This window comes from Melopsittacus undulatus, chromosome Z (genome assembly GCF_012275295.1).
Source record: "Melopsittacus undulatus isolate bMelUnd1 chromosome Z, bMelUnd1.mat.Z, whole genome shotgun sequence".
Classification (NCBI taxonomy): Eukaryota; Metazoa; Chordata; class Aves; order Psittaciformes; family Psittaculidae; genus Melopsittacus; species Melopsittacus undulatus.
In genome coordinates this window covers 96,285,036-96,309,093 of record NC_047557.1, presented here as the reverse complement: position 1 = coordinate 96,309,093, position 24,058 = coordinate 96,285,036, and the positions used below count along the sequence as shown (strand labels likewise).

At 36.8% G+C, this 24,058-nt stretch overlaps 1 protein-coding gene across 1 annotated transcript in view; it reads right to left on the bottom strand.

Annotated features, from left to right (window-relative positions):
• Positions 1 to 24,058, bottom strand: part of WWOX (WW domain containing oxidoreductase) — a 525,086-nt gene that overhangs the window by 254,413 nt on the left and 246,615 nt on the right. The window lies entirely within an intron of this gene.

Sequence of the window (24,058 nt, the reverse complement as noted above, 5' to 3'; positions counted from 1 at the left end):
GCAGAGATACAACTGTCCCCTATCTTTCTATCTTTTATTTCTCCCATGCCTGTATGACAAGCGCTATGTCAAACAGCACCACTAGGCTGAATACTACACAATGAAAGTAAAGAAGCAGACAGGGCAGCCACATTGCTACAATTTCCTTTGGAAAAAAAAAGAAAAAAGGTTATGCCTTCCTTTCCAAGCATCTAGATGCTAAATTGCATCTAAGGTGCTATGCTTACTTAGATAAGGTCCTTGCAATGCTGCATAATTACAGAAAGAATCAGATATAGTCTGAAAAATAAGGAGAGGTATGTCTTTTCCAATCCCCTGCCTTGTTATCTGTCACCTGGATGAAAATCATGTGAAAAAAAATATAAAGAGGGGAAAAAAATTCCCCTTCAGACCCAAGAACACACTAACGCCCATGGATATAAATGTTACAATAAAAGAGCAGGATGACTACTAGCAAAGCTTTTATAGCTTAACAGTATTTTGACAACAAATGTTCATATTTCATTTGAAATTTATGAAACCTTTGTGCCTGTAATCCCATGAGCAGCTACATGGTAAATGAAAGTAGCAGGCAGTCTAGATTAATAATATTTTGCTTCATACTGGAAGAGCATTCTAAGGAAAAGAAATCTTGCTTTATCTGCTCTCCCACTTTCATTTTTTTTTTACAGTCTCTGTATTGAACAGATTCAGAGCTCTAAAACCTGCTTGCAAATATTCACAGGTGCCTTATTAATTTATGAGAAACTGAAGGACCCATCAGAAGGTATAAGCAAGCAATTTAAGAATAACAAGTAGAGGGGTATGATACATGGCAAAATACCACTGTTCCTAGTGTTAGAGAGCTACCAGTGGTTTAAATCAAGTTCAAGGGGAATACCTGGAGTAAGCTTCTGCACTTCATATTCTAATAAAAAATTGGTATGAAAAAAAAAACTGTTGCCCTATGAATCATAGCCTTTGCTTTCACATTTTCACAGTTTAGACATACATGTATGCTAAAAGCTCAAGTGAGGCTTCTTGCACTTAAATGTCTAAGTGTCTAAGTGTCTTTTTCAACAGCTCTATTTATCCTCAAACATACCCAACACAAAGTGTTGGGAATTTTATGTTTTTTAAAAGTACTCTCTTCGTGCAAGCTATCATGGCAAATATGATGTGGGCCAATTATGGACCTAGAAAGTAGATACTTATTTTTATTAAAATTTTCCTATCTTTTTTGAACTCTCATGTAGACTTACCTCACATACACAAGGTATATTAGGTTAGCAAGACCAGACTCTGATTCCTTGCTTTGTTCCAAAGCACAAGACACAGGAAAGTTAACAAAGGAAATGAAAGATAACTTATTTCAGGCAGCAATTTGAGATATACTTTTAAACAACAGTTATTAAAAACATCTCTTTTTATGAAAAATACAGTTTTGTTCAGATATTCTTAATTTCAAGTAGTTATGTGGCTTTTCATTTCTTGAGTTTTATGTCAAAACTTAACACTTCAGACTTTGAAAACCAGTATCTCTGAAAAACAAATACTGAATTTGCCATTAAATAAGATTACAGAAAAATTCTTAGGTACTTCAGCTGTAAGGTATTGCTGTAAAGAAAGTACTTGCCACAAACATTTAGGTCAAAATCATTGTTCACTGGTGGAAGAAAGGCTGGGAAAAGGGCGAAGCAGACAACTGTGGAAAGGTGAAGGACAGAATGGAGAAAGAGCAATATAAAAACAAAGTTAAACATAGAGTCAAGGCGAACTGTTTTACTCACTCAATAAAAAGTGTAAGGGCATTAGATAGCTGTAGGAAAATCACACAGAAGATATACTAAGGTAAAGGGAGGTATCTGAGAACAACGTTATTATAGATACTTTGTCGCTAAGGGACTATTTCCAAACTACTAAAAAATGAAATTAAAAATACTGAGATATATGATTAGGGTACAAAATCTCCGAAAATAATAATTAAAAAAATACATTGTTAGCTGTGATGCACAAAGAAATAACTTATTTGACTGAAAGTGGTTGCAGAAAAACATCCTCAGCCTAGAAGTCCAAGACTTAGTATGCGGAAGAAAGCATTGGTCAACATTTTGGCAGTGATCAAAGGAACATCAAAGTAACATTTATGGAATATATTGCTAAAAGAGAAGCTCCTTTTTAATTCAGAGTTGAGTTATAGTTTGATATATGCAAGACAGCTTTAAAAACTTTCTCTTTTATTTATTTAAGATTCATCCTAAATCATATAATCATAGAGTAGTCAGGGTTGGAAAGCATCTTAAGATCATCCTGTTCCAACCCCCCTGCCATGGGCAGGGACACCTCACACTAAACCATGGCACCCAAGGTTTCATCCAACCTGGCCTTGAACACTGTCAGGGATGGAGCATTCACAGCTTCCCTGGGCAACCCATTCCAGTACCTCACCACCCTCACAGTAAAGAATTTCTTCCTTATATCGAATCTAAACCTCTGCTGTTCAAGTTTCAACCCGTTACCCCTTGTTCTATCACTACAGTCCCTAATGAAGAGTCCCTCACCAGCATCCCTGTAGGCTCCCTTCAAATACTGGAAGGTTGCTATGAGGTCTCCACGCAGCCTTCTCTTCTCCATGGTAATTTTTTGAGTCAACTTCCATTACTACTTCTGAGATAAAACTCCATGAATTCCTTGGCTGCTAGAGTAAAAAAACATTTCCTTTATCTTCTAATTTTCGAAGAAAAGGTGAGTGTAACAGGGAAAAAAAAAGGCAGTCACCCTGAGGTTTGCTTTTCAAAGAGCATGCCATTTTAGTGATGACTTCGTGATTTATCTAAGTCGTGTGTTTTTGCTAATATACTACAATTAACATTTACCACCAAAACCAGAATATGAAAGTTATATTGCTTGAATTCTTTCCTCATAAACACACTTTGGACTGTCAAATACATTAGAAACCAAAGGAAGTCTTCCATCAGCATCTGTGCTGAGTGGATTCAATAACAGTCTAACCAATTTACTATAAAACTTTTATAGAAGCGTTATATACTTGCATCAGGTTCACAGTTTTATTAATTTACACAGATTTTATGGTTTCTTGAAGTTCTTACGTCTGAAAGAATGAACTGATACTCAAAGAAAGCTGAGTCTAGTGAGAAAATGATCTGCTTAAATACCATTCAGTCTCATAAAAGAGTAACTATACAGTAGTTACACCACCATCTACATTTCCATATTTATAAAAACTGATATAGGTATAATCGGCTAATAACTTTTGCTCCTTCTAATGCACACTAAAATAAGTTTTACTGATCAGCTTTGTGGTTTAACTGCTGACTTGAAGGGGGAGGTGGGGTCTTGAAGGAGAGCAAGGCAAAGGGAGGATTAGGGGATTTCTTTTTGTTTTCTAAAGAGAAAGGTCCAGGCAGTAATTGTTCCTTTGAGTTCACATTCAGGATGCTCCAGACCAATAAATTAGAGACAGGAGTTTTCCAAAATAAGACTAAACCATTTACATATTTTAACATCAATATATTTTATAAAGTGAGACTCATCCAGAAAACTTTGGCTTTGTTTCTGTGTCCTGCATTGGTAGCCAGTCAAGTCCAAGAACCAACTGTAAACTTCTACACTAAGATTTGGCCTGAAATCAGATATTGCCTATTGAAGTATACACCATTCTGTACCATATTATATTGCTCATGATATCACAAACTATACAATTACTCAGCAGCTAAGAGCCTATCCAGAGTCTAAAAGCCAACTCCATTATCTGTACGTACTTAATAATTCTATGATGGAACATCTTCTGTAATTATTACCCCACAAATAAGCACAGCTTACGTAACAGCAAAATTACATAAGAGAAGAATAAGACATGAGAATACTGTGGTATAAAAACTCACTTGAAGTAGATTATTATCTATGGGCAAAGCAAATGGGTTTGCTCAGTAAGAGGTAACTGCCTCACCCTCCTAGGCCTCAGGAGTATTGAGCACAGCACTTCAGAATCTGAGCAACTTGACAAAATGAGCACGTAGTCACATCCTGCACCATGTAGACAAGCCCTACGAAACACATTCCTAATAGTGTGTGTGTTTACCTTTACTATATGCACACACATATACATGTAAATATACATATACAATGTATAGAAAACCATATATAGTATATAGATGTGCATATATACATACTATATATACACTACTTCTATGTACATAGAGGATATATGCATGTGTATATGTAATATATAGAATTTATATGTAAGTACATAGAATCACAAAGTAGTTTGGGTTGGAAAGGACCTTAAGATCATCCAGCTCCAACCCCCTTGCCATGGGCAGGGACACCTCACACTAGATCATGTTGCCCAAGGCTCTGTCCAACCTGGCCTTGAACACTGCCAGGGATGAAGCTGATGCTCTGTGTGTGTAGATATATATACAGAAGTGTACACACACGTTTGCACACGCACAGAAACTTCTGGATAAAGGAATGTCAGAGAGAATTTTTCAGCAGAATTGACCCGAACTGGAAGCAAGTCCCTGTACCATCATATCCTTTTTGTGACTCTCACCAAGAGCCTGCACTGCACTCTGGCATCAAGAAGAGTGTGTTACTCTAATCAAGCACAGGGCAAAACATACCTTGAAGACAGACAGACTCTTAGATATGTTCAGTTTCATGTTTGCTTAGACTTAAAGTCTTTTGAGCTAAGTAAATAGATTGAAGCCAGAAAGTTAAATAGTTTGTGTATATTCAATTAAGCTAAAAACCTGTAAATAAACTGGTAATGCTAGGGGATTGAGTGTGCTTAACCTGGGCCTTCTCTGAGCCTTTTTGCCCAGCTGGTTGAACTTTGGTATTACCCCAAGTAACAACCAAAAACTTTTAGTGGGTAAATAGTTGCTCTTAGGGCAAAAAAGCAACTTTAAGCAAGAAGCTGTCATGATTTTGCAGTGTCTTTGTTCCAGATGTTATTTTTATTATTTCTGCAACATCATGTTTTTACTAATTCTTAGAGATACACAACTTCAAAACCAAAGCTACACTAAATTACAAAGCCAAGTCCAAGTAATTTTGTTAGGTTAATTTTCTCCATATTTTCTCCACACTCAAATTAGGTGAATCAAACACAGATAATTTAATATCAGAGCAGTATCTTCAAAGGTATATTTCCTAAACAAGATAATATGCAGTGCACACTGTATCTGCAAGCAGTCAGAGATCTGTAATGTATGCTTTAAGGAGAGAAGGGCATGAGAAGATCTGATAAAGCTCAGGATACTTAATCTCAAATACAAAGAACAAAAGGAGAGTCTTCCTCGAGGTATGACACAGACAAGAGTGAACAAGTGAAGGAAGTCAATAGAAGCCTTTACAGTAAAATCAAATAGATCCTTATTTCTGTAATGCATATGACTTCACTTACGCAAATCCCTGTATATTTTAAGACCTCAGTTTTTAAACGGTTCAGTTGGATATTCCCTCTACCCTTCACCCCAGTGATCTGAGTCATAGCTGACCTGGGATTGTATTACAGCCCTTTCTGTTTTTAAACAAAAATTCTGCTCACATGTAAGAATTATATATTTAAATCACAAGGAAGAGAGCCTTAATTATCATGTCATATAGCATACCATATCATAAATCAAGAAACAGTACTCTCATACAGCTCTAAATCACTTTCCTCTGTCACCCACAAAGACCACATAAAACAGGAGGCTTGATCCACAGATAACAGTTACCTATCCAGAAGGTATTTTTTGGATTCTCTCTCATCATCCAACATCCTAAAGGTCAAATAGAAAGTTCCCAATAAAATGTAGAAACAAAAATGATGAAACTAATGTAACAGATACCTCCCATTAGGTACGTATCTGTTTCTCTGGTACAAGTTATCAGAGAAATGTTGTGACTCTACGCATTAGGTAAAATTATAGTAGGAGGGATTCTGCTTAAACCTTTTGCATGATAATAATTATAATAATTCATATAGTGAAAAAATGCAAGAAATAAGAACCTTAGTTTTGGTTACGTTTCGATGGAAGTCTCCTTTATTGTCCATGTTTTGCAGTTGGAAATTTCAATTGCTGCCTTCAAAAACTTAAATAAGAAATTGGAGGCCAACAAGGAAAATAAAACCAGTCAGTTTAAATGATGTATCGACCAGGGAACCATAAGCTAAATTAAGATATACACACTTACATTACAAGTAACTCATGGTAGTCACAAGTTCTCTTTTTTCGCATAGAATCAATACGTGGTTGTGCTTCCTCAAGAGAAGCCAAAGTGAAACATATCCTTTTGGAAAAGAGATCTGCTTACACACAGTATAAGCAACTGAAGAACAAAGTACATATTAATAGAATATATTTAATAGTTATTTTCACCTTCAGTTAAATTGTGTCCTATATTATACTCCTGAAATAGAAAAATCTTAAAATAATGACAAATCCCCAGGCATCTTCTAATAAGGGTACTATAGAGATTTAGAGGCCTCTGGTGATTTCTAGAGTGCTAGCTTATGTACCAGCATCAGACTGATGTTTCTGCATTGAAAACCTGAAGCCGATCATTCTCACATTATTCTGGGTTTGTTACATGTGGTGGGGACAGCATTATTTTCTATTGAATTAGCACTCTGAAAGCTCAGTCAGGATCAGGTTTCATTGTTCCAACAACAAAAACATACAGAGAGCTGTGCTGCAGCTCCTGCTCACACAGCCTCCTACTACCCATGTTCAGTATTTCAGAAACCCAAACCCCACTGCAATATCTATGTCCATAGGGAGAAAAATGGAGTAGCACAAGCTATGTGTGGGCACCCAGAGTCCCACTTAGAATCACAGAATAGTTAGGATTGGAAAGGACCTTAAGACCATCTTGTTCCAATCCCTCTGCCATGGGCAGGGACACCTACTTGCCTGCACCTGGGTGGCAAACAAAAGTCAGGTTTTGAGAACAGATTTAGAGGTTGCTTTTTTTGCTTATTTTTAGTTCAAGAATATTGTGCATTGGGTAGAAAAAAAAGAAAACTATTCTTGGTGAAGCATTCCAGGTTTTCCTGATCCTCTTGACACACCTTTTCAAGGTTACAAGTTGTTTCAAGCATTATCATAGTGCAAGCATACGTGAATAAAATTCAGCCGTTGTCTTTATCATACCACCAGGCATGATATATGTCTCATGTGTAATCTAAACACAGAGTAACAACTCAAGAAAGCTAATATGTAAAGGGATATTGGCGTGAACCCTGACCAAAACACACCATTTAAAAACCATCAGTCGGATAGGAAGGGCTTCTCAAGAGATCCCATTTTTTTGCAGCCAAAATTCCTTCCCTCCTACACCCTTCCCTACAGAGCTCTCAACAGCAAAGCAATTTACTCTGGTTACTAGATCTACAATGCTAACAGCAGTTTTTCTTCTCAAAGTCATTCAGAGGGATGGGTAAACCAGACTTGCTTAAAAATAACCAAAAAATTAGAATTACAGTGCTGAATTTTCATAGATTTAACTCAACTTTTAGCAGGAAGGATTAGGCTCCCATTCCTCTGAGCCCTGAATTTTGCAGTAAAGCTGCATGCCTAGAATTGCAGCAGCAAACTACACGGCTGGCATGAATACATCATCCATTCTCAGTGCACAATTCATGACACAACGTGACAGCTCATTGAAAAGCAAAAAAAATGTCCAAACTACAAAGGCCAGAACATTTAAAACATTGGATTTATTTGGTATCCTTGATCCCAAACATTCCTCTTATTCCTGAGGAAGTACCCAAGAAGAGATGGTTCTGGAAACTTTCCTGGTGGCTAGAGAAGAGATTGGCATTCCTATAAAGCAACCCGATTCTCAGACTAATTTTTAGTAATTGATATAGTCATACTTTCTAAATCCACGGATTTTTCCTGTCTCAAAAAAATAAGAGCAATTTTTAAAGATGATGATTTAAACACATTTTTAAGAGTTTGCACCTTGTTGGTTTTCATCTTTCTTTACTCTTTGCAAATTACGAATACCTGATGCAGTGCTTTCCCTATCTTTAACTCATGCACAGACAGACGATTTATAGTTCATGGCTCAATACTACAAAAACATCCCAGAGTGGACTCATCTCTCGAGTTCAACTCTCTCTTTCCCTATATTTTACATCCTGCCTCAGGCTGAAGATCTGGAAAAAGAATTCAAGTACTGAAGTTTCTTACACTTTCGAATAGCTTCCCTTTGGTGGTAGTAAATGCCCCAGAGCATGAGCCATTTATAACTTCTCCAGAAACAAACAAACAAAAGATATGTAACAATACACTCTAGGAAGTTTTCTTAACCTCTCAAGGGGCGGTTAGGCAAACTGCTGTAGTATGAAGTTTCACCCATGATGTCTACGATAAGAATAGAAAATATGACCAGTCATCACCTCTTTTCCATCTGAAACATCCTAAAAAGCAAGAGAAGGAGATGGTAGGCAAACTGAGATGGGATTTTTCCTGCAGGATTTTTTTTTACAGCAATTGAGTCAATAGGGTAGGTCCCCTTCCTCTTAACTACAAAAAGATATGTATCCTCTCTCAAACAGAGATCAGATTAAAGATGTGTACAGTGTGACAGAGGCAAAATCAGGCAGTCTGGTAGGAGCCATCCTGTTCTGTAAGTTCCCTGCAAACCACAGTGAAGATACTGGCACAAAAACCTGCACTGCATACTGCTGCAGCATAATTAATTAAGCCTGACAACACCCCTCTGAAATACAATAGGTCTAACCACTAAACCAAATCATCCTTATAAACATTCAAATGTCAGCAAGTGAATTTATGTCAGATTTACTATTCAATCACAGGAAAGGAAAAAAAAAAAGAAATCACATATAGCTTCAGAAAAAGCACATTACATTAAGTAAAACTCTCTTATACTTTTGAATAGTAATAAAGAAATCAAAGGTATGACAGCCTTTTACAAGGATAATGCCTCAGAACATCAGTAGATAAATCTTTGAGAGGTAAGAAGTATTATCAGGATTTCCAACTGCAGAATCATACATTGTGCTTGAGAATTCTCTGACATTATACATGAAATATGTTAACTAATAATTCATAATGACAAACTAAATCATTAAAACAACCCAAAATCTCATTAATACAAAGATTTTGATAGTTGGATGGGCTAGGTGGTAAGGAAAGATGTACTTTATAGGATATTAACACTTTTAATATCTGGTATCCCTAATAACAACACACTGACACAAACATAGACATATGCTCCAAAAGTAACTCCAGCTTAGCTCTTTATGACTGTAGCTTGAAGGATTTTATTTTCTGTATCATCTTTAAAGTGGAAGTGCAGTCACTAGCTGCTGCCTGCACTGTTTATCATAAAGTCATCTCACTTAGTGCTGTCCAATTAAAATAAACTACAGCTGCAATGTATCACTATTTTTCTAAGTATCTGAAAATGTTCTTGCAAAGCCCAACCTCCAAAAATAAAACATAAATGAAAAGCAACAGTTCACTTGGCAACCATCTAGGAGTGGATGTTTTGACATTATTTTCATGATATTAAATGCACATTTTCCACTTAAAACCAAGAAGCTCCTGTCACAAATGATTTATATTTTAAAATACTTTACATGACATAGGAAAGACATATAATAGCTTGCTGCTGTAACCTTTTGAAATAAAATATAGGAATACAAACAATATATTTTTCCTTAGATAATTTCTTTGACTCTTTTGCTGCTTATTGCGACAGACAGACAACATTCAGTGCTAGCCAATGTCATACAGTATCATTAAATAAAATGTCCAAACTCCATCTGACTTCCTACAAGATGATCACTTAAGTTTAAGTTACTTTTTTTTCTATTGCTGTCTTTTAGTTCACTCCTGGAAAAAACGACAGACTACAAAACATTTCCTTATCATATTTTAACCAATTATGGTTTCAAAATTATTTGTTTAAGTAAATTTGGGAAAACCAGGGTCTCATGACATGTTTGTAAGCGTTGTTTCAAGCATGATGAAAGAACAGGAAATAAAACACAAACTTTTTTTCTTTGTTACTGACTTTGTTCTAGTTCTTCCAGACATCACTTTTAAACTCAGGCTGCCACCAACAGACAGAACACAGACAAGAGATTGTGATGCTCATCTGCAATGCACGGATGTAAGGGAGCAGTGAGGCCCCATTCACTAACAGCAGCTAAGGAATGTATATAAAGAAAAAACAATGCAACATTTACATGTTGTGCTAAGTTCCCATGCAGAAGATTTCTGGGTGGATAGCACTACATAAATTGCACAAATGTCTTGAAGTACCTGTAGAAATTCTATAACTAAAAGAAGATTTTGTGCATCTGGAGATGCACGAATTTTCTCACAGTTCATTTGTAAAAGTTTGACTGTATTTAGATAAAGAACAACACTGCACCTTTAAGAAAATGTTATTTTTCCTGAGGCCCTATCAAGGTAAATTTCATCAGTATTCAAAGAATGAGCAAAGCACTTCAACAATTTATTTCAATAAAAGAAGACTTAGCTGAAAGGAGTATAAATGATGAGAACTTGCTTTAAACTGATTTATTCCCTGCAGCAATAAAAGGAATGTTTCTTCACTCAGCTGTTTAATATGCAAATATGCAGAGCATCCAGCTTCTGACAGCACATCATTAATAAAACCTTGCACTAAGCAGAGCTCCCGATATTTCATCCTGATGAAAATACATGATGATGATTTTAGACTGTATAATTTCAGAGTTGGAACAATGTACTTCCCAGTGATGGAAACTCGGAAATCCATAGTTCCAGCATAGATATTTTAATAAGTTCACCTATTCCAGTAAGTTTGTAAGAACTGTGAATACAGAAAAGCTTGTTGCCAAAACCTTTCAACTGAACAATCCAAACCTTAGTTTGGGAATCAGTACAAAAACACCCACGTTGTTTGTAAAAGATAAATATATACAGAAGACAAGAGAGGGTTTCTTTAATCAGCTATTTCCTCTCTTATTTACCAAGCTTCATGAACTAAGAAAATTCCCTGTACCTGTACTTCTATGAGCCCCTGTATATACATACTGAAAAATCTTCAGTAAACGTGGAAAATAATCTTATCCCTTAGAATGAATTAAAACAAAAATAAGGAAAAAAAAAGTCTGCAATTTTACTTCTTTCCATTAAAATCTATGAAGATGAACTTGTTTATCTGACCATGCTGTAGCATTCTACCGTGTTTACAGCCAAATTACGTACACACTTTTTTCTTCATTGCTTGTGCTAAAACTCTTACTCTCCTCCCAAAGAAGTTTTCAAAATTATTAAAAACTATCAGATGTTTGGAATAGGGAAAGAAATATTTGCCAGTGCTTTGCTCTGAAGTCTTTCCAATCCAAAGTTGGACATTGGAAGCTGTACAGAAATGCTATATTTTTTAAAAACATTACTTTGTGCAGAATTGATCCTAATGGGGAACAGGGAATGTCCATTTCTTTATTGGAACTGATACACGGACAATGTTGATCACAACATGGAAATCCAAGGAGCACTCATTTGCTTGCAATAGTAGATAACAATTAACAACTTGTTAAAGTCTGGTGTTTGGTTGGGTTTTTTTCTGGCTAAAACACACTATTCTTTTGCCACAGCAGTGCTTGGTCAAATATGAAGAGAGACCCTTCCTGCACTGCAAGAACCAAAAAAAAAAAATGACTTTGCGTTTTAATTCAAAAATATTTCTACTGTGAATCAATCATTTAGTGTATTTCAAAGAAGTTTGAAAGATTTTCCTTTGAATCATTTCCCACTGGATACCTAGGAAACAAAACATCTTCAGGGCTAAATTTCAGGGGAAGTCTTGCAGGTTTTAGTAAACTTCTCCAAGCCAATACTTTACATGTTTCTGTTTTCTGTGCATGGCAGTACTCCCTCATAACTCAAATGGGATTAACCAATTAAACATTTCCCAGTAGTCTCTAAAATAGCTGCTCTTGGCATGTTTTTTGCATGGAACAAACCTCAGCGGGAGGATATGATAGAAATCTTGCACTATTTAAATATAGAATTGGGACATCAAAGAAAGGGTTGTATTGAAATAACATGGATAATTAAGGAAGTGGAGAACAGTAATAACTGATTTACATAAAATGCTAATAAGCCTCTTGACTTGTTCGGCAATTTCTGCTTTAGGCATAGTAACTGTGGGTTCAAATTTGTGTACTAATTTTATTTTAGTATTTTCTTTTTCTTCCTTTTTTTCCCTGCTAATTTTTAAGCTCTCTACAGACAGGTCACTCTGCACCTGGTACCAAATCTTTTTCAAAACAAAACCCCAAAGAAATCAGAATCTGAATATAAACTTGTGTAAAAGTTTTGTACACATTTGTACCCAAGCAGGCATACAAAGCACAGACTATAAAGGCCTTTAATTACTTGTCTGCATGTGTATGGATTCAGACTGTATCCCTTCTATTTTAGCTCACTTTCATGTCATGCTGAATAATGTGTTACAAACGATCAATGACATATTAAAAATGTTAAATGCTCTCCACAATTATCCGGACTGAAAAACTTTGAAAACAACTGGAGTGTAATGGGGAGAATGTGTTTCCATGGTGTTATGCTTCTTGCTACTGGGAGGGCACTGCACCAGCACTATAGGTTACAGCTATTTTACACTGTAGCCTTGTGCCATTTGCTTCTGCAAAGAAATTATATGCTCTGAAATTCTTGTTTTATTTTACTTTCCTACTGATCTCTCCTCACAGTGCTACAGCAGCAGTGGCTTTGAGATGTGAATGTGAATGAGTGTCTGAGCTGTTCCTTCAGGACATGTCTGCGTATTGACCTTCAGCTTACCCTGTTTCCCTGTGAGCCCTCTAAGCATGATCCATCGCTTTCTCAGGCCATTCTCCCTTCACCCCATTGATGGGTTTCAGAGCTACTTAAATTTCAAAGTCCTGATGCGTTGCAGCAGTGGCCAGGGCTCAGCTTTGCTCACTTATAGATTGTACAAGGTCACAATAAGGGAAGGGGAAAAAAAGCCAGAGCATTTATCAGGATGTATTGCTTTACTTTTTCTATCCATCACACAGGCGATGATTCTATTTTAGTGAAAATCCATTGAACTCAGATCAAGTCAGATGGCTGTTATCATTGGAAACTCAAGAGCTGTCACACCATAATCGGTACAAATGAACACTGAAACGTGGGGCTTGAGGCCGCTTAATGGTCTTTAGTGAATTTTTTTCTGTTGCTTTTTAAACACCACAAAATCATTTTACTTAAGACATTTCAGTTTGAGAAGACCAAGACTTTGTTATGCAAGCACAGTTGATTTAATTATAGGTGATCTGACAGGTATTGTGCAATTAAACGTTGTATACCAGTATGCTTTCTGACCCTGAACACAGCAGTATATGCATATAGACCATCCATCCAGTCACAATTGTTTGCCTCAAAGCTCTTCTAATTCAGGTCATTTTCTGGGATATACTTTCCACTTCTAACAGACCACACCACAGTGCAATATTAACAGGAACCTTTCCAGCAATACTGCTTTGTGTTTTGTGAATGAGCTTTGGTAAAGCTCCCCTGTTGTAGGCTACCCCTGCAAGAAGGACCTGTGTGTACACAGAGAAGGAGGAAAGGAAGTCTAACTTCCCTACTCTTTCCCAAATCACAAATAGTTTAGTATTACATTTTAATAAAAAGTTTGGGATCCTGACCATACTTCAAGGCATTAGAAAACTTTCACTACGCAGATATGGAACTAATGGATATTATTCAGTATAATTACGAGCGCATTCGAATTGCATCAGAAATACAGGGAGTAAAAGGGCATAGCTGTCACACGTGACAGAGTTCGCTCTTCCTGCAGTCCAAGCATGCTAATTATTCTCATGCTTAGGCTTCATTCTACTTCCTATCAGTTGTGACAGACTCACCTTCTACTTACTTGTTTTGATTTCATCACATGTGCATGAAAAAGACCAGCTAATCCAGGTTCTAGAGGATGTTGACAGATAATTAAAATTGCCTCTCTAATTAAGAGAAAAATAGCAACTGGCGACAATTTCATTCCATGGAAAAACAAGCCATTCCATAAAATTGTTATTTTCCTGCTGAAGCCCCATAATAAAATAATTGCCATGCAATTTCTGAAAGTACAAAAACAACCCAACCCTCTTCACTTGCCAGACAAATCCATTCCCCAGACATATGATTTACAATACTTGCTCAAAGTAAACTATCCAGCTTGACATGCAAATCTTTGCCTTGAACAACCCTTCTCCACTATAGCTACAGAATATGACGGAGGAAATAAGTGATTGTTCTGTAGGAATGTCCTAAGCTATGTGGAGCTTTTGATTATTTAAAGTATGCTTAGATCTTAGGTTTTGACTGTCTCCCCTGGAGATAGAACAACACAACACAAGAAACACCTCAAACCATAAAAGATAACGGAGCAAAGGAGCAAAGGAGCATAGGATGGCTACCCTAAGGTAGCCATCATTCCCACTGAACAATGAAGAATAAGACATATTTATTATTACTATTATTATAAAGAACACATAGCACCTTATAAAAAGAACAGTCAAAGCCTGCTAGCTAACTTGGCAGATCTAAGTCTCCTGTCACTACCATGTTCACGAGGCCAGCATGGCCTCTCCAGTCCCTGATGGCAGCTTCAAGGCTGTTCTAGTGTGGTTCCAGCTTCCAGTGAAGTGCAAAACTGAAGGAAATAAACCTCGAGGAAAATGTGCTTAAGGCATGCTTCTTTCTCACCTGCTTCCTTCTTGGAGTGGCCAGCATGCTGTGAAAAATCTGCTTTCACATTCTCTAGCATAGTGCAGGGACTGCTCTCTTCTAAACATGCCAGTCACAGCAATAGAGTGGGGATCATGCAGTGGAGGTCTCTGTGCATCTGGACATCTAACACAAACAAGTATTTCATATTTTGCCTGAATAAGATTTCCAAGCAAAGCCACGGGGAATGAGTCCTGTAGTTCTCTATTTTCACCTATCAATGCTTCCAGAAGATCTGGAAGAGGGCACAGTGAAGGCTCTGCAGAAACTCTTCAGGAGCCCTTTTAAAACTCCTGCAGAATGGTATTAATAAGCCTTAATGTAATGGTGGATCAACCCCTGTGCTCTGTGCTTCAAGAAGCAGAAAATCTTAAATAGCCTGTATTGTATTTCAAGTCTTTCTTTCTAAACATTAAACCAAATACAATTTGGGGAGGCTCTATGCTTAAAATAGTGTATTTTTTCTTTAATGAGAAAACTACATCTTAACTTTCAGCCTAATAAAAATTTATTATAATCTTTGTGGATATTTTAAATGTAGCAAGTAACAATTCACAGACTTGTAGCTGTAGTCACCTTTGCATACACTGCATGCTTAGGGAAGAGCACACAGTGTTATGATGTGTTTCCAGAAGTGAAATATTTTGGGCAAATAACTGATTTCCTCCTATGTTAACAGTGGATATCCAAGAAGATGTAACAGCTAAAAATATGCTTAAAATGCATATACTTAAAATCTTTTTATTGCTCACTGATTTGAAAGATAGATTAAGACATTAGTGTCATCACTAATCTCTGTTCCCAGGTTTGGGGCTGGGCGGATGAGAGAGGATGGATTGAGCCAGGGGACTCTTCAAATGATCACAGTTAAACAGAATGGTTTCTTCTTTATATCCTTCACTTGAACTCTATTATTGCACAAGGGGCATCTGGAGAGTAGGATATGTGTTGTTCAACTATACCAGTAAAAACTAATTTATCTTCAATAAAATTTCCGATGTCATATGTTTTTGCAAACAAGCCTTTTAGCTCTTCTCTACCACTTTTTGTCAACTATCCAGATACTGGGCTGTCTGCAAAAGAGATGTTGTACGAATCATGCACTTGTATTTTTATCCCTTAAGCCTTTTGCTTTCTATCCTGTCAAAAACTTCTTTTTTTCACAGCTTTTCCTCCCATGTAAGGGAAATATCTTCACCATTTTCAGCAACCGTGATGTCTTTCGCTGAAGTTTTGGGACAGCGAGCGGCAGTGGGAGGCACTATTTCACATGGGCCTTTAATTCCTTTGAACACTTGCATCTCCTGTTCTAGGGAGCCAAGAAACAAATATGTTTAGTTCAGGGTATGTGCTTCATAGTTCCCACTGCAGCACAGCAAGGCCTGACTTCTCAAAGTTCTAATGTCGCATGGTTTCCCAAAGCACAAGGGCCTATCCGGGTCTTGCTTCTTTTTCCCACAAAGTCAAAATTTTCGAGAATACATCTGTAAAAGTCTGGATATTTCTGCCAAATAGCATATGGGCCCAAAGCCTGACAATTCAGTTTAAGTACAATTAAAAACTCTAATTAGGTAATTTAAAAGGAAAAGGGGAAAAAAGGCAAGCAAACCAAACTGAAAGCTTTTAGCTTCTTTTTTATTACAACAAACGCATGTTTTCATCATGTGCCTCTTACAGGTTGTGAATGTCAATTGTCCAATGACAATAAAGTGCTCTGAAATCCTGATATGGCATTGAAGTTACCACAGAAATATGTTAAGACTTGCCACTGATTCACTAAATACAGTCCACAGAGATAACAGCATTAAAATAAATGGGCATAGATTCTGTAATGAAAATACATACAGCATTTTCAACAACCTTAAAAAATATGAAAATAAAATATCCCTCTTAAACAATTTTTGCTGGACATAAAATTCACTGCAACTTCCAGCACTGAAGAGATGATTTTCTTCCTCCATACCTTCTCTGTCTTTAAGGTATCAGTGATGGTGGCTGTAGCAGGAGATGTAAAAGAGCTTACGCTCTGCTTGGGAAGAGAGCACAGTAGTACGGTGGGCACTCATGCTCAAAGCAGGACTGACATTATATGTCCCCATCCCAAATAACAGTTCTATATTCAATTCCATCCGCTGGAGATGTCAGCAAGGAAACAAGGTTATGTGGCAGCAGCTACCAGATTTTACCTATCTATATAAACACATTTAAACTTGGGAAATAAGGTTAGGGGAATGACCTTGAGGTATGGACTTTTAGACTTGTAACCCTCACAGAACTTCAACTTGAATGCTGCAAGTGGGAATAAAACCAGAGCATGATACCAATACACCTATCATAAATATCCGTTGGAAAGAATTAAACGTGTTACATGCTTTAATACAGCCCTCGTCTGTGAACTGGGAATGCTTTTGTAGTGTGCTGCCTCACAGAGCAGACAAGCTTCTTAATAACTGGATGTTTGGAGAATTGAAGCAAAACTTTTATCTTTACTATAAAATCTCTCTTTTCAAGCACTAAGCTCCCTATGAAACCAGCATAACAATGCTCCTATTAGGTAAGCAAGGGACAGAGTGGATGCAAATCCCCATGGAATTAACGTGCCTGCTCCTGAGTCAGCACCAGGCCTCCCAGCATCGACCTTGCCAATCAGCATGTCTGGTTTTTCCCATTTCCCAGTGGCACAGGCCTCATCTTCTCCCTGAAGAAATCAACCCCAGTATGTGGCACCTCTCCAAATTAGCACCACAAACCAGGGTGGGTTTCAGAGTCTAATTAGAATTACTAGAAAGTCCATTTTTCAGTAATTTCCACAGTATTTAAACAAAGCAAATTAAAGAGTGTGGCTCTATGAAGTATATGGTTCGTTTGTAACATCAGAGAGTAAGATGAACGCACCTACCACTGGCTCCATGCCAGTTTTGGTTAGCAGAATTAGGGTATGAACTTGGGATCTTTCAGTGAATAGATGCTAATGCGCCGGTGAAAGGTCATCAAAGCAGTCTGACTGCGCTATCCTGTAGAGATACTGAAGTCTCTCATTCCTCCACTATCTTTTGTCCCCCTCCGGTTTACCTAATAGATGATCCTAACAATTCACATTGGCAGGCCTTTGTAGTGTAATGAACACTATGTGGTCTGATGAATGCAACCACTGCACAGAAAACGTCAGTTCTTTCATTAAGAAAACCTTCCCAAGTTCATTGTATTGAACCAGCGCTCTAGCTATTAGGCTGATACATGACACAGTCAATTCCAGTTACACTTTAAGTGACTATTCATGTTCAGTGAATTCAATTTTTAAAGCTAATTTATATATGTTTAGATATTTACATGAATGCACATTTCTTCCAACTTGTATGCCTTTTTCTGAGCTTTCTGTTATTGTAGTAGAGGGAAAAGGGGGAGAGGGAGGGAATCTTATTTCCCAACAGATCCTGAAAATGCATAGCTGATGGAAAAGACACTGAAAACCGAATCAGCAGCTTTCTGAGAATGTACTGGCATAGAACTCTGAATTACTTGTAGGTAGAATAAATTGCAGTGTATGCATTTATTAATGTTAAATCAAATATCTGCATGAATTCCTTTTTAAAATGACTACTGTTATTCACATATATTTCTGAGGACCCATTTTCTGATATTAGCCAATACATTTCCTCCTGGTATGTAGTACTACAATTAGAGGCATGCAAACTTTTAAAACAGGTAATTTAAAAAGTTAAGCTATTGCTGCTACTGAACAGAATGCACCAGTTCTTTCATTAGGAAAACCTTCCCAAGTTCATCGTATTGAACCAGGACTCCAGCTATTAAGCTGTGCGATGACACAGTCAATGCCTGCTATAGTATCAATTTCATTTAAGCATCTTTTTGGTATCACCAGCCTTTCTGTACTTTTTTCTAACTGACTTTATTTATTGATAATTATTAGAGCACTATTGGTTCCGAAAGATAGATATATTTTCATTACACATATCCTGTACAGCCCACAGGAGTAACAGCATTTCTGTACAGATCATGCTGAAGTCTTTGAAGCATTTACAGTATGCACAGATCTTTAGGAATAAAAAATAAATAACATCTTTTATTGCACCATTTGAATATTGAACGACAGAAATTCAGCTTTTTATCCACATATTAAAAATTATCAGGCTGTTTGCTTCTTTTGAAATACATTGCAAGAATTTTTAATTAATGTGGATTTATTTTAAATTGATTATAAAACTGTTAAGTCTACTTTTCTACAATGAAAAAATAAATACATATATGTACATATATATACATCTTGACTTTGCCAGGCTTAACATGTTTGTGGACTAAAGCTCTGCTATTTAGGAAATAAAAGTACCTTTCTTGATACTGCATTTCATAAGAGAAATTGCAATTATGGGATGCAGGGACTTTGTGGTTTGACATACTTTGCAAGCAGAGAAGGGGGATGCCCTTCAAAGTTAGAGGGTAATCATTATTGACCTTGTGCATTCAAGACAGCATAGCAGGTTTCTATATAAAGAAACTAACAGAGAGGTCATTGAAAGCACTAGTGAAGAGACATGAAAAAGAAGATAGGACAGAATACAGCGTCAGTTAAGCAGGTTAAAAATTTAACTATAAACAGATTTAAGAACTAAAAAGAAAAACAAAAGAACATTTTTCCTGTAAGTGTCCTGCAAATTTATGGTTCTGCATTAAGTGTTCACTGTCGGTTAAGTAGCTTTTACAATGTAATTATTAACTTTCAGAGTTTCTGCAAAGTTCTTTTTCTCTTCTTTCCCTACACACAGCATGAAGCACTCCTTTTTTTTGAACAAAGGGGCATGTGCTTAAGGCTGGCACTCAGCAGGCAGGAATTTGGGTTCTGGTCTTCTCTTCTTTATTCATTCACAGAGTGTCTGTAAATCTCTCTTTGTTTCAATTTACCTGTCTGCAAAATAGGTACAATAAAAGCCCCAGACATCTCCCCAGGGTTATATGACACTTAGTTTGGCACTTCAAAAAGCACACTTTGTAGAACATTTTGAAATCATGGAATGAAAAGCATTATGTAATGAAAAATAAATTACTTTAGTATGATGAGGTTGTTCCGAAAATGTTCCATTAAAATGCTCTGGTTAGGAATATTAAACCACCAGGGATACACAATGAATACCTTTAATATGCTTTTTTCTTTCAAACAAAAATTTAAAATAAGCTGTAACATAGGACAGGTCCTATTCATGTGTACTTTCTGCTCCTATTTAATTCAATCCCAGCTATTATTATACAGTTTTCACATATTATCTGCTTTCCCCTATATATGAAGAGTTACAAAATTGAAAGAGAACAGAAATAAAAAGACTGGGGTCTTACATTTTTACTTTGATAAACAAAGATGCAAACCTGCTGACCTTTCTGTGACTTGTGCTATTTCTGTTCAACCTACAGCCTCACGATTGCTGTATAAATTTGGCCTCATTAGGCAAACCTCTACTTTCTATTGGGTCTTTCATCTCAAGAACAGCAGCCTACCATGCAGCTAAAAACTGCAGTCCCAATATACTGAAAACCTCCACCAGACGAGTCAATCTTTCTTATTAATAGGTGCCCACAACATCTTAGAAACAATCCACTTGCATGACTGTCCTGCTCCTTATGCCTTGCCTCCCCTTAAACCTCCCTCCCAGGTTAGCCCCATAGCATATAGTTTCCCAAAATATGCTTCATTTTCAAGAGACAGATTTATTACAGCCTTGTTATCACATTCATACTCTTCCTGAAAAGATAAAAATAAGAAAGACCTTACAAGAAGATGCTGCAGCAATAGCTAAATCATAAATGTTTGATAAGGAATGGTTAAATCCAGACAAATAACTGTTCAATCCTACTTTGTATTAGGCAGATAAAGTCATACAGGAAATCAATGTGATCTATTGAAATGAAAAAAAAAGTTCAGCTTAGGGACTATACAGTATTATAGAATATGTGACATTATAAATGGGCTGCTTCCATAAGTATTATACAATGAGAAGTTGCATAGTTTTTATTTATTTTTGTGTTTATGAATGTAAAAGCAGAATGTGAAAGTCACAATTTGTCAACAGGGCAAATGTGGGCAGCAGTGAAGTAGGTGAGTATTTACAACCTTTTTATTTCCCCACTCTTGAAGGGAATACATAATGCTCTCTAGGGATAAAAAGATCTTCAGTCACCCACTCGCCCAGGGCTCCTGTCCACAGGCTGACAGATGTGCTAAAATTATAAGAGAAGTGTTGTGATGTTGACTCCTAAAGCAGCCATCATTAAGGTTGAAATTAGTATCCCCTCCCAGCCATTCAAATGTTAAAAAGTTCTGACACTAGCCGTAATTGGACAACTTTACCTAGTGGGGATAGCATTCCATTTTATCCTACTGACTTCTTTTTGCCTGTTTCATCCCTGCTCCAGTTTAAATGAAGCAAAACAACTTTTTATACATCTTTCACTTGCACGAAACAAAACAAAAATCTGCTTATGCAGAAAGACATCTCAAAAGCAGACATACGAGTTCACAACTACATATACAAGTAGTATTGTTTAAGGCTATACTATTTCAGCTGACAACAGTATTTTAAATAAGATGCAGTTAAAAAAAAAGACTGAAGGGAAATATAAACAGATGTCCTAATATGTATTAGCATCTGCTGAAAGAAATTGCATTTGAAAATGTAAAATACACTTTTCTGGCTATAAGTACTAATTAGTTACATGCAGTGTTAAGATACTTTAATCTTCTGAAATAAAAGTTTCTTGTGTATATGTGGAATAAAAAAATCACTGGTATTTATGTGTACTTGGATATATCTCCAGCAAGTACACCAGTTGCTATAAATGGCAGCAAGTGCTAAAAGATATAAGCAATCTACACAATTAGATTTCAGGTCATTTAGAGCAGTATGAACTAAAAACCATGTTAATGTGCTATACACACTGCCACTTCCTCAAATATTGCTGAGTTTGACACATTAACTAATGGACCATCACCTGATAAATACTGGATGTGTGTGGCCAAATAAGTCTTAAGTTGTCTCTAATGACACAGGCCAAGATTTTGACAATGACACAAAACCAGCAGTGCTGTTGTACTGTTGCACTATTGTTGTGCTGTGCATCTAAAGAAAAAGGAAGCATATGATTTAACACATTTTTCTGATAGACCTTCCTTCTTTATATATGGGAAAAAACTTAAAATGTAGCTCAAAGGTCCACATTGCAATGTACAACATCAGAAAGCTAACCAGTGTTTTAAAATCAAATAAAACACAATGTTTGTGAATGCTTAACACTTTGCTGTTGAGTCAGATTCAATTTATAGAGGTTGATGAACATATCTCTTTCTGGCACGAACAAAGAAAATGTTAATGCTGTGGCTCTCTCGTAGTCCTACACTGTATGTCGAGTCACCAGCTTCAAAAACCTCATCAAGCCCTGCACTTCATTCGTCAGCTACATTGGGCACATTGCTCAGTGGGCTCCTGCCCAGGGCTACCACGCATCTTGAACAAACTATGCTGGTCACATGCAGACAGCAAACACACCTAAACATCTATTTCACTGTCTTACTGGGCTTCTTCTCCATATGTCACTCACATGTCAGGCTCCTGAAGACTTACTGGGCTAACACACAAATCTAGCTTTAATTAAAGACAGGAAACAACGTGCACAACTAAGTTCTGCTTTGGCACTGCTTTTGGCACTGGGTTAGTGAGTGCTGGACTGAATGAGAATGTTGATAATTAATGATTCATTCTCAATGATGGCCCCTCCATCAACACCCTTGCTTTCAGCCTCATTGGCAAAAGGGTTTCCAACACCAAACTGTTAGCTGACCCAGCCAGATTAGCCTCTTCCAAACTGCTTTCTCCCACATTCAAGGACACTAAGCACTAGTAGATGGGGAGCATTAACACAGCCTGCACACATGCTGTGCAAAGAACATGGACGAGATTCCTGAATCATGGGTTTAAAGATATTCTTTCCTGGGTTTTTTTATATCTTGTAATTAAGTTTTTTTGACTTGTACTTGCCAAGGATGTGGTTGGTCACCTCTACTTCTGTAACAGAATCACAGAACCACAGAATCCCAAGGGTTGGAAGGGACCTCGAAAGATCATCTAGTCCAACCCCCCTGCAAGAGAAGGGTAACCTAGAGTACATCACACAGGAACTTGTCCAGGTGGGCCTTGAATATCTCCAAATGTTACCCATCACCTTTCTGGACTTGCCATATCTTCCAGTTCACTAGAATTTATTTCTCATCTGTGCTCAGATTTCTATTCTCAATCTGTTTCTGTATGATTCATTGCCAATTCCTTCTTTTAACTGTAAGATCTATCCTACAGACCCACAAGAAGGGTCCAACCCACAAATATCTCATCCCTTTTCTCTCTGCTCCTGCACTCATTATGCCAAGATCTTTGAAAGAAAAGTTTTCCACAACAAATTGATCCTTTCTTTCTCTCAGTCTACAGAGAAATCTTCAGTTTAATCCAGTTTATCCTGATGTACTATCCACATGTCAACGCTCACCCTAGATCAACTTTAAGATAGAAGTTTTCATTCCTAAATTTTCAAACAAGCATTTTTATGCTTTCTTTTATTCTGCTTACAGATCTGCCCACAAGCATTTGCAATTTTATCTCATTATCTTTTTTCATAATCCACATTAAAATTCTCCTTTTCTTTGGTATCTAATCTTTTCTTCGGCATCAGAAAAATAATCATGCCTAAAACAGGGCCTACCATATTGATTAATATTATCTCATTATATGCTTGTTCTTTTTATCTATCTCTATCCCTGACTTTTGATTAACACTTAAATTTTAAGCAACAGGGACTTGGAACAATCTTTTTGGTTTATTTTGCATATTTATTAATATGGTTGGTCCTCATCTGTGACTAACAATCCAGGCACTGCACTAACGATAATTATCATCATCTTGTTGTTCTTCTTTGTTGATATATAAGCATGTAAACTGGATTTTGTTTTCTGGGTAGGATTGCCAGGGATGATTGTTAGCAGTTCTGCTTGAAGAAGAAACTCAGGCGCTTTTAGTAATTGTTTTCAAATGAAGGGCTGTAGTCTTTTGTGTTTTTAATGGAAATAATGGATGGGAAAAATTCAGGGTAACCATCAGGAAAAATGGTTTAGAAAGTACTAATTATAATGATTTTGTGTTATGTTCAGATAAGCAGCATGCACATACTTTTTGTTTGTTTTAGTAAACATATCGTAAGAAAATGAGAGTAAAAGCAATTGCAAATTC